Here is an 11288-nt window from a genome sequence, read left to right as displayed (position 1 = left end):
TTGGTTTTCCTGTGTGTTCTGCTAGTTCCTTGAACATTTTTAAGCAGCTATTATAGGTAGTTAGGTTACAAAATAGTGTCCTCAAAGAGGCTTTCCAATTGGAAAACGTTAAAATTGCATTTTTAAAGTTTCTTTTTCTGTTATTTTATTTTGTGTGTGGGACAGGGTCTCCCTCTATTGCCCAAGTTGAAGTGCGCTGGCACAACCACAGTTCCCTACAGCTCCCAACTCCTGGGTTTAAGCAATCCTCCCACCCCAGCCTCCTGAGTAGCTGGGACTACAGGCACATGCCACCATGCCCAGCTAATTTTTTCAATAAGATACAAGGCCTCCCTATGTTGCCCAGGCTGGTCTTGAACTCCCGGCCTCAAGTGATCCTCCTACCTCTGCCTCCCAAAGTGTTGGATTACAGGCATGAGCCACCACAATCCGTCAAAAATTTGATTTTTAAAGGATGACACTGGGAAGCCAACTTACCAGGAAAGGAAAGGTAGTTCCTAGCAGCTGGGGCAGCTTGTCGCAATTAGTACAAAGGCCACTATCAGAGCCACTCTTTCCTCAGATGATCCCTTAGGACCTCGGTTAGACCACCAAGTATTCACTGGGATGTAATCACTCAGAAAGATTTACTAAGCATTTACTGGCACTAACAGTGACAGGCACTCTTGGTTTCTAGGGATACAGAAGCAAACAAGGCAGATGGGGTCCCTGCCCTCGTGGAGCACGCAGTTTAGTGATGGAGGCATTAAATGATTCCGACCATGATTATCATGAACTAGGACAGAACCACAAGGAGTTCCCTATCAATTTGGAATGGGTTTGGTTGTCACTATAGTGATGAAAACAAACACTTGATCTTTTCCATAAAACAAGTCTAGGAATGTGCAGCCCAGGGTGGGAACAATGGCTCCCACAAAGTCCTCAGGGGCTCAGGCTTTTGCTATATTTCTGCTCTCACATCCTTAGCACACAGGCCCAAAATAGGTGCTGGAGCTCCAGCCATCACATTTGTGCTCTGCGTAAAAAGAGGAAAAGGTCCAAAGAACAAAATGCAAAAAGAAAAAATATGTGTCGACTCCTTTTCAATTTCCTGGAAGGCTTACTCAGCACCTTGCTAGCTGCCAGGAAGGCTGTGAAATGTGGTCATTTAACTGTACATGTTTCTTCTTTGTTAAATGAGGAGTTGTGACGAAAGAAGAAGGTAATCGTGGATGTCAGGAAGGAACCAGAAATCTATGCCCCAGATGATGTAGGAATGAAGTGCAGGGAGATTGATTCAACCAAGTCAAGGTGGGGGGTCAAGGCTGTAAGAGCTCAGTTGAGGCCTGAAGGCTACATGAGATCCAGACAAGCAGAAGGGTTGGGAAGAATTCTAGGCAGAGGACTGCTCTGATGTGAGCTCAACAAGGCAGCAGAGAGAGCTGTGGAGAGGGTCAGGAGACCTGGCTGTAAGTCCAGGCTGTGCAAGAATATTATGTCCCTTTCAGAGCCTTTCCAGCTGTAAAGTGAGAACTCTGCACTCAGATCCTGTGAAATATTTATTAGGACCTCTGCAAGGCTATGCTGGGGCAGGGAGAGGGCACAGCGCTTTATGCCACAGCCCTGTTCTCTTAGGGCTTACAGATGAGATGGACAGAGGAAACTCATCCTGTTTGAAAGCTGTAAGGAGAGAACTGAATCAGGCACAGAAACCAAGCTCCCACAGAGGGTTCAGAGTTCATATCTGGACACCCTCAGGGTCAGACATGGCCTTGCATTCACCTGGGTCATTCCACTGCTGGGCCAGCGTTCCCCCTGCAGGCACAGAGGAAACGGTCACACACATCCCTGAAGGCCTCTCCTTGACATGATTCTTAATGAAGCCGAGTTGTGGGGCTGGGATGGTGGGATGCAGGGGAACGCAGAGAACCAGCTCTCACCAAGCACGTTCTGCATATTCATTGTCATCATCGCTCCGTCAGGTAGGTAGCCATTATTCCCATTTCACAAATGAGGAAGCCAGGCTCAGGGAGGTAAAGGGACTCGTCCCCATGATGGTTCTGAGTGACTGTGAACCCTGAATCAGAGGAGGCTGAAGGGAGCCCTCAGAAAACCCCAAAGCCTGTGACTGCAGAACTTCGGCCAAGCATCCCCTTGGGGCTCAGTTTCCTCACTATAAAATGAAGTCACCTCAGCTGTGGTAATGACAGTTGTGGCCGCTCCCATGCACCCAGCACCTACCACACGCAGGTGCCTTCCCCTCCGCTTCGTTTCATCTCCACAACAACCCCCTCAGTCGGCCCCAGTTTACAGACAAGGATGGAACCCCAAGTCCTCTGCAGCTCTGACCACCACCACAGCCTGCCTCTGAAAGATCCAAAGCAGACCATTCCGTGTGCCAGGGTGGACACCGCCACCACTTCCCCTTGTCCTTGCTGGGCATCGGGAGCAGGGCAGGCATGCAGACATGCCCCTGGCTAGTGGAGCAGCTGTGCGAAGACACCAGAAGAAGCCTATCACATTAACTATTCAGGTCAAAACACCTTCCTATGTTTAGACAAATTACAATCCATAATTAGTTGCCATCACAGTGGAACAAGCCCGCTGTGGTTTTAAAAATCACAGTGACTGCTTTATTTAGCTACAGCGGTTGCAGCCAGGAACCACTCACTGGGTTCAGTCTCAAAGAAAATGTCTGCGCACTGGCTTTCCAAATTTCTCTTAGCCAGTCCCCTCCCAGCTCCACACGCATACCCCTGACCTCCACGCTATGCCGCCGTCTTAAGCCAGGGTCCCCACACCCATCCTTAAACTCTGAATTCTATAGTTTGTCCTTCCCTTTCTGTGCTTCTAAACCTATCCATCCTTTAAAGACTAGCCTGGGGTCTCCTCCTCCTCCAGGAAGCCATCCCTGACTATCTCACCCCCACCAGCCTCTCCCACCTCTCCACTCCCATTGCTTTTTCATGCACTGCCTCACTAGCTCTCATATGGGGGCTTCGAAGAGAGAAGGAAGGGAAGATAGTTAGTGGAATAGGAGAGAGAAAGATGTGCCACAACCCCAGCCTTCGTGCTGTGTTCCTGTGCTCTAGGGAAGAGGGAACAAGGGGAAGGAGGAGGCAGGGCTGACAGAGCCAGGTCAGAGGATGCTGCCTGCTCTGGTGTGCTGGAGCTCTACATTCTGGAGGATTGTGGAGGAGAGGCAGAGGTGCGGCATTGGGCAAAACCAGGTTCTTTCATGCAACTCTGAGCTAAGAGTGATTGGCTGTCAAAGACCCCTGATTGGCTTTGCAAAGCCAGGACTTCCAGAACATGGAGGGGCAAGGACACGGGGTTCACGAGGTGCTGGGACACATTCAGTAACTCCCTTGCCAAACACTAGAGGAAATGTTAGACTTTTCTTAAGAAAGCACAACTCCCGGCCTCCCTTCCCCCAGCCCCTGCACCCCACCCAAACGAGAGTTTCCGGAGCCCCGGCTCGGGCGGTGTCCCGGGTGTAGACGCTGCTGGTCAACCCGACCCAGCCGAGGTTCTCAGCACCGCCTTGAGAGCTTCAGCTGCCCAGGATTAGAATCCCAAGAAAATCAAATGGCATCTGGGGATTTCTGCTCATTTGGAGAAGGCATAGAAATACTTCAACAAGAAGTGTGCAGGAAACAACTTCCTCCTTGTAAACTGAGTAAAGAGGACCTGTTACAGAACCCATACTTCAGCAAGCTTCTACTGAGTCTCTCACAGCACGTGGATGAGAGCGGCTTAAGCCTCACCCTAGCAAAGGAGCAGGCTCAGGCATGGAAGGAAGTTCGACTGCATAAGACAACATGGTTGAGGTCTGAGATTTTACATAGAGTCATTCAACAGTTGCTTGTGGATTACTATGTGAAGATGCAAGATACAAATTTAACTTCTGAGGACAAAAAGTTTCATGAGACCCTTGAACAACGGCTACTTGTAACTGAATTGACTCGGCTCTTAGGTCCTAGCCAGGAGAGGGAGATACCTCCACTGCCAGGGCTGGAGGAAGCAGACCTTCTGGAACTCATACCACTCTCCGAGGATTTTGCGTGGATGAGGGCTCGACTACAGCAAGAAGTAGAGGAGCAGCTCAAAAAGAAATGTTTCACTCTCCTCTGCTACTATGATCCCAACTCAGATGCTGACAGTGAAACTGTGAAGGCAGCAAAGGTGTGGAAACTCGCAGAGGTCCTGGTGGGTGAGCAGCAGCAGTGCCAGGATGCCAAGAGCCAGCAGAAGGAGCAGATGGTGCTGCTGGAGAAGAAGAATGCCACCTACTCCCAGGTGCTTCTCCGCTGCCTCACTTAGCTGCAGACTCAATCTGAGCTAGACTGCATCAATGCCCAGTACCTGGAAGTCAAGTGCAGTGCTATGATCCTTAAGCTGAGGATGGAGGAGCTGAAGATTTTGTCTGACACTTACACTGGTGAGAAAGTGGAAGTTCATCGTCTGATTAGGGACCGTTTGGAGGAAGCCATTCACCTACGGGAGCAGGAAATGGAGAAATCAAGACAGGTCCTGAACTCCTATGAGGTACTTGGGGAGGAGTTTGACAGGCTGGTGAAAGAATACACCGTACTCAAACAGGCAACTGAGAACAAGCGGTGGGCCCTCCAGGAGTTCAACAAGGCCTACCGTTGAGCTCTGGAAGGGCCAGGAAGCATGGCTTCTGCACAGCTGCTGCCTCCTAATCTTCCTGCCAGTAGGACCACCTTCACCTGGGGCTGCCTTCACTACAAGGGAGTGTGGGAATGCTTGTGCTTACTTGACACACTGTAGTCAGTTAGGCACCCTCCCTCCTGTTTCTTTTTCTTGTTTATAATGACTGGGCCTCTTCTGGAAAATCTAGCAAGTAGATTTATATAATTTTTATGCATAGCTTTTTATCAGTGTCAGCCCTGTATTGTATTTGATTATCTAATGAATAAAATTATGACATTGTAAAAAAAAAAAAAAGAAAAGAAAGCACAACTCCATACATTTCTGCCCAACAGACTTTTTAAACAGGAATCTACTGATGAAGTCGGGTGTTCAGGGCTTAGGATTCCTGTGACGCTGAGAGATGGGTCCACTAACAGTCATCCTGGCCCATGGAGGCTGGGGACAGGCAGCCCAGAGGAGAGCATCCCAAGAGAAGCTGACGTTTCCGAGAGATGCTTCCTTCTCTCCCCGTTGCCTAGAGAGTGACCTCTCCACACTGCTGTCTCTCAGACTTCCACGCCCAGGACTCCCAGCCCAGGCTCCAGGACAGACACACCTAGAATTACAGGGTGATTTCAGAAATTGGGCATTCCGTTTTAGTCTGCTGGGACTGCCATAACAAAATACTGCAGACGGGGCAGCTTAAACCACAGAAATTTGTTTCTTTACCAATTCTGAAAGCTGGAGGTCCAAAATCAAGGTTCCAGTGGATTCCATTTGTGGGGAGCTGCCTTTTCCTGGCCTGTAGACGGCTGCCTCCTCCCTGTATTCTCACATGGCCTTTCCTTGGCATGAGAGCACATGGATAGAGGGAGAGATTGATACTTATAAAGGCACCAGTTCCATCAGGTCAGGGCCCGACCTCTATGACTTTATTTAATGTTTATTATTCCCTTAAGGGCCTCATCTCCAGTTACAGTCACACTGGGGGTTAGGGCTTCAACATATGAAGTCTGAGGGGACATAAACATTCAATCCGTAACACATTCCAACCTCTTTCTTATCCTAACCCCTTCACAACCTTCCTGGTAGAGTAGCTGTCCAGGGACAAGATTATTATCCCACGCAACAGATGAGAAAACCGAGGTGCCAAGGAGTGGGCCACTCCCAGGGGCCCGAGCCAGGGTGACCAAGAAAGAGTACCAGTGCTTTTCCACCTCTGGGTTCTATTCTGTTTCCTGTTCCCATGGGGACCAGTTTCAGCTGCTTGTCCACTGACACCACTCAATATGGCACCTAATGATGGCTTAAGGCATTAGCAAGAGTCCAACATTCTAGACTGTAAAATGGAGTCCCCTCTGCAGTGCTCATGACGGTTGTGGCAGCTCCCGATGAAAGGCACGCACTGGTGAAGTGGGTTGAGGGGTTTCAGGTTACTTCCTGGGGCCTGAGCCTCCTTTTGCAAAAGTCAGGTTGAACTAGCTTCCCTGTAGCTCCCACGTTCTGTGGTCCCATAAAATGTTTCTAATAAGGGGGAAGTGGAGTCCAACAAATTCTGTACAGCGTCCATTTGTTTTTTATAAGGGTAAGGTCAAAGGACTGGGAGAAAAGGACCAAAAAGCCATCTCCACTGACTCCAGTGAGGTGGGGGAAGAACAAGAGCGCTGACCTCCGAAGTAACTTAAGGCCGGGAAAGGGTTGAAGAGGTGAGGTTCCTGGGAAAAACCAGATGATTGGAGCTTCTCAGTTCCCAGCCAGGCCCCAAGGCCTGTGAGCTGGAGACCCAGGCACCCTTCAGCCTTGGCAAGCACATAGAGCACGAGCTAGTCCCTGGGGCAACCTGTGAGCGGACACCTGCTCTGTCTGCACATTCTGGCAGGGACTTGCCCAGGTTTGAGCAACCCTTCTCCCTGGAGGGCCAGGCTAACTCCAGGCCTTCATCTTGCATTGCATACCCAGGCTGCCAATTCCCAGGCCAGCCATTGCCCTGATGGCAGATGGGACTGGCTGAGGTCCTCCCGGGGTTACCTCTTGAGCTGGTCAGGCCTCCCCCGATCTTTATCTGCTTGAACTGCAGTTCCACCGCTCCCTGCAGTCCCCCCCAATCACCCCAAACCCCCAAGCTGCTTTCCTCCTCTGAGAGCCTACAGACCTTACATTCTGTGTCACCCAGGCCATCTGCTGTTTCACCTCATACAATGTTTGCCGACTGACTGATTGACTGTAGCCCCCAGAGCAGAAGCAGAGACTTGGATTTGGGGACAGACTAATGAGGGAAACATCAAAACAAGCTCTACTGGGCAGTGCCAGAATAAGAAAGAAGAGGGCTTTCTGGCACATTTTCATCGTCCCATGCTCTTCTGCCCCCAGAGCGACCCTGAACCAGCTTTGGTCATTCATTCGTTTGAAAAAATGTTTACCAGGTGCTACTACGTACCAGGCACAGTGCTGAAGGCTGAGATGCAACGGTCAACAAGCAGATGCAGCCTCCGATTTCAAAGTGTTTATAGACTAGTCAAAGAGGCAAATGTTAACCAAATAATTACCCAATGAATTAATTAACTACCATTAGAATTGATGCTGAGAAAAATAAGTAAATGCCACGTGCTGAGACCAAACACTTGTCAGGGGGAGCAGAGCTGTGACGGAGTCACCGAAAGCTCAGAGAAAAAGCGATATTTTAGTTCAGACCTAGAGATGGTCTTTAGCAGGGAAATGGGAACATGGAAACAGCCCATGCAAAGATCCCGAGGCAGGACGCAGCATGGAACATTCCAGAAATCTGGAAATAGTGTGGTTGGAGCTCAGAGTCACACAAGTAAGAGGAGGCTATGATGAGGCTGGGGCAGCAGCAGGGACTTCCAGGCCAGCAAAGAACTTGGTCTGGGCAGGGGAAATCCAGGAAGTGTTTAAGCAAATAAGGAGCTCTCCGCTTTTAACCTGGCAGTGGGGATTTATCTTCCTGACCTAGACCTGCCTCTTCAAAGGGGCAACACACATAGAGATGTGCTCTTCCTCTCTGCACATCAAGCCAGGTTTACATCCTGCATCTGCTCAACTCCATGAATGATAACAGTGTTGCCCATCCACTATTTCTTTTGACACTCACAGAACACCCATCGGGTAGATGTCTTTAGCCTCTCTTTGCAGATGAAGACATCGAGTCTCAGTGAAATCAGTTAACTTGCCCAAAAGGCATCTGCACAGTTTTCTGTTCAAGATACTATGGTGGTCTGATGAAAATATGAGTAAGAAAAATAATGAACTCTGACTAGGTACAAGTGCGTGACTAGGTGCAGATGTAAGTGAAGACTACTAAGAGGGAAAATCTAGAAATTAAAAAAAAGGACCATACATTTCAAAGCATAGGAAAACATTTGGCATCAATCTGCTTTTCTGGATTGCCTACTCATAGATAAGCGCAGGCATAAGGATAGGTAGATAGACATGAAGATAGAAATAAATAAGAAATGTAAGGAAATCAAGGGTTAAAATAACTCAAGATCTTAAACTACTGGGTTGGAGTGATCACATTTTATTGACCTATGTGCTGGCTGTAAGACGCTTCTAAATTAAGTTTCAGAGTCTAAAATTTAATAAATACATAAATAGATCTCTTCACCTAGAAATGCTCACTATTTCAATGTCAATTACAACTTAAATTAAAATGGTAAATAATAATAATAAGTGGACATAATTCCTAGATCACAAATTCAGGTTTGCAAGAAATGTTCCTTTCTTTTATTCCACTAATTACCTCATTGCATTGTCTGGAACCCTCTTAGGGCTAAGGTCTGGGCTTCCACTCCATCAAAAATCTATTATCATTGCTGATGTCTGTTCATAGGAAAACACAGGGCCAAATTTGCACACACAAAAAAAAAAAAAAAAAAACAGAGAAGATTAAACTGCGTCTGAGGCTGGGAGCAGTGGCTCATGCCTGTAATCTCAACACTTTATGAGGCCAAGGCAGGCGGATAACCTGAGGTCAGTAGTTCAAGACCAGCCTGATCAACATGGAGAAACCCCATCCCTACTAAAAATTAAAAAAATTAGTCGAGCATGGTGGCATATGCCTGTAATCCCAGCTACTTGGGAGGCTGAGGCAGGAGAATCGCTTGAACCTGGGAGGCAGAGGTTGCAGTGAGCTGACATCGTGCCACTGCACTCCAGTCTGGGCAAAAAGAGCAAAACTCCATCTCAAAAAAAAAAAAAAAGAAAAGAAAAAAGAAACTGCATCTGAAAGAAAGACTTGCTTTAAAAGCAGAGAAGAGGCACATTCAGGGGCAGAAGTTGAGAGATGGGGCAGGCCTGTCCTCTCTATATAAAACATCAAGTGCTGGAGTTGGGCTCAGCATCTGAATTTGACACTCATGCAAAATTCTGTAGCCAGAACTTCGTACAAAGCCACAGGGAAACTGAAATTTAGAAAAAAATCTTTAGTCCTATGGCAAATTAGTCATTCAGTGAATTGATCGTTTGGCAAATTGGCTTTTAGCAAATTGATTTTGGGTGTTTAGGCCTGCTCCCGGAAGGCTATCCACAAGCCAGTGAAGTGTGAGGAGCCTGGTGGGTGGGAACACCTCCAGGAGCAGGTCTCTCTCCATTGCCAGTCCGGAGAAGGGCCTCCAGTTTCGGTGGAACCCAGGAGAGTTCATAAGAAGCACCCTTTCCACAGTCAGTTGTCAGAAAGTCCTACAAAGTGTGACTTCCACAGCTCTGCAGAAGCAGAGCTAACACGTGCTGTATTACAGGGGCTATGTTAGGGTCTTTGCATTTAAGAATTTGTGCAGAAAACTGAAGCTCAGAAGCAAGAGACAGCTCCCTTCTGATCCATACAAGTAGAGGGTAGCAGGCCACAATCTGCCTGACTCCAGAGGTCACGGAACATCCCCCACATCACGTTGCCTCGAGCACACACCAATAACTGCTGTTTCTATTGGGCTCTGTGGGTGGCAGAGGGCTATGCCCAGGAGGTGTTCCTATGGGGTTTCACAAACATCATGAATATGAAATTCTAAAGCTGACTGTGTGAGAAAACTGAGGCTCAGAGAGTTGATGTGTAGATTCTGCAGGTAGCCCTCATCAACAGGTTCCTATGTATCTTTCCAGAATTTTAAAAAAAAACAGGACCTCTCCTGAAATAAACATACATAAGCTTTTAAAAGAATTACATAACTGGATTCTTACTAACATATTTTTCTCTGCACCCTGCTTTTCTCATTTATTAAACCATCACTTACTTTTTTTAACAACTGCACTACATTCTATAGTATGAAAGTACCAAATGTATTTAGTACATATCAATAATATCAAGCTTAATTTTTATTAATATGAACATTATGTATTGATCCTGTTGTATAACCAATTTTACTGAGGAATATTTCCGTTGTTACTTGATTTTTGCTGTTGCATTAGGTTTGCCATAATGTTTCCAAGGAATATGTCTCAAAGATTTTTGAATCCCAAATTTACTAATAGCAGAACGGTGTGGTTTGAATGTCCCTCCAAAATTCTCATTGAAATGTAAGTGTCAGCCGGGCGCAGTGGCTCAAGCCTGTAATCCCAGCACTTTGGGAGGCCGAGGCGGGTGGATCACAAGGTTGAGAGATCGAGACCAGCCTGGTCAAAATGGTGAAACTCCGTCTCTACTAAAGATACAAAACATTAGCTGGGCATGGTGGCGCGTGCCTGTAATCCCAGCTACTCAGGAGGCCGAGGCAGGAGAATTGCCTGAACCCAGGAGGCGGAGGTTGCGGTGAGCCGAGATCGCGCCATTGCACTCCAGCCTGGGTAACAAGAGCCAAACTCCGTCTCAGTAAAAAAAAGAAAAAAGAAATGTAAGTGTCATTGTGACAGTATTAAAAGGTGGGACCATTAAGAGGTGATTAAGTCAGGAGGGTTTCACCCTCATGGGTGGATTAATGTTGTTATTGTGAGAAAGGGTTCACTGTTGCAAGAGTGGGTTGTTATAAAAGTGAGTTCAGCTCCCTTTTTGATAACACAGCAAGAAGGTCCTTGCAAGATGCCAACTCCTCGAACTTGGACTTCCCAGTCTCCTGAACTGTAATGAATATTTCTTTACAGTTTCCCAGTTTACAATTACCCAGTCTGTGGTATTCTGTCTGCAAGATGCCAACTCCTCGAACTTGGACTTCCCAGTCTCCTGAACTGTAATGAATATTTCTTTATCAATTACCCAGTCTGTGGTATTCTGTCACAGCAGTGGAAAATTGACTAAGACACCGTATAACACATAACTTATATGAGATAATAGCTGACATAATAATAGTATGAGATATATATCTGAAAGTTATGCCCAGGCACAGTGACTCACACCTGTAATCCCAGCACCTTGGGAGGCTGAGGCAGGTGGATTACTCGAGTTCAGGAGTTCAAGACCAGCCTGGCCAACATGGTTAAACCCTGTCTTACTAAAAATACAATAATGAGTCAGGGTAGTGGGGTGCACCTATAATCGCAGCTACTCAGGAAGCTGAGGCAGGAGAATTTGCTTGAACTTGGAAGATGGAGGCTATAGTGAGCTGAGATTACCCCACTGCATTCCAGAGGAATGACAGAGTGAGACTCCAGCTCAAAAATAAAATAACATTTTAAGTTACCTCAAGTTTCTATTTTCTGGCACTTTCTCA

The 11288-nt window shown here is 47.2% G+C and overlaps 1 pseudogene; it reads left to right on the top strand.

The window, feature by feature from the left end:
* Positions 1–3436: 3436 nt before the first annotated feature.
* LOC100406372 (HAUS augmin-like complex subunit 4 pseudogene) lies at positions 3437–4782 on the top strand (annotated as a pseudogene).
* The last annotated feature ends 6506 nt before the right edge of the window (positions 4783–11288 follow it).

The sequence above is a fragment of the Callithrix jacchus genome, chromosome 8 (assembly GCF_049354715.1).
Source record: "Callithrix jacchus isolate 240 chromosome 8, calJac240_pri, whole genome shotgun sequence".
In the NCBI taxonomy this organism is placed as follows: Eukaryota; Metazoa; Chordata; class Mammalia; order Primates; family Cebidae; genus Callithrix; species Callithrix jacchus.
The sequence above is the reverse complement of the archived record's forward strand: the minus strand, read 5'-3'. Positions and strand labels throughout refer to the sequence as shown.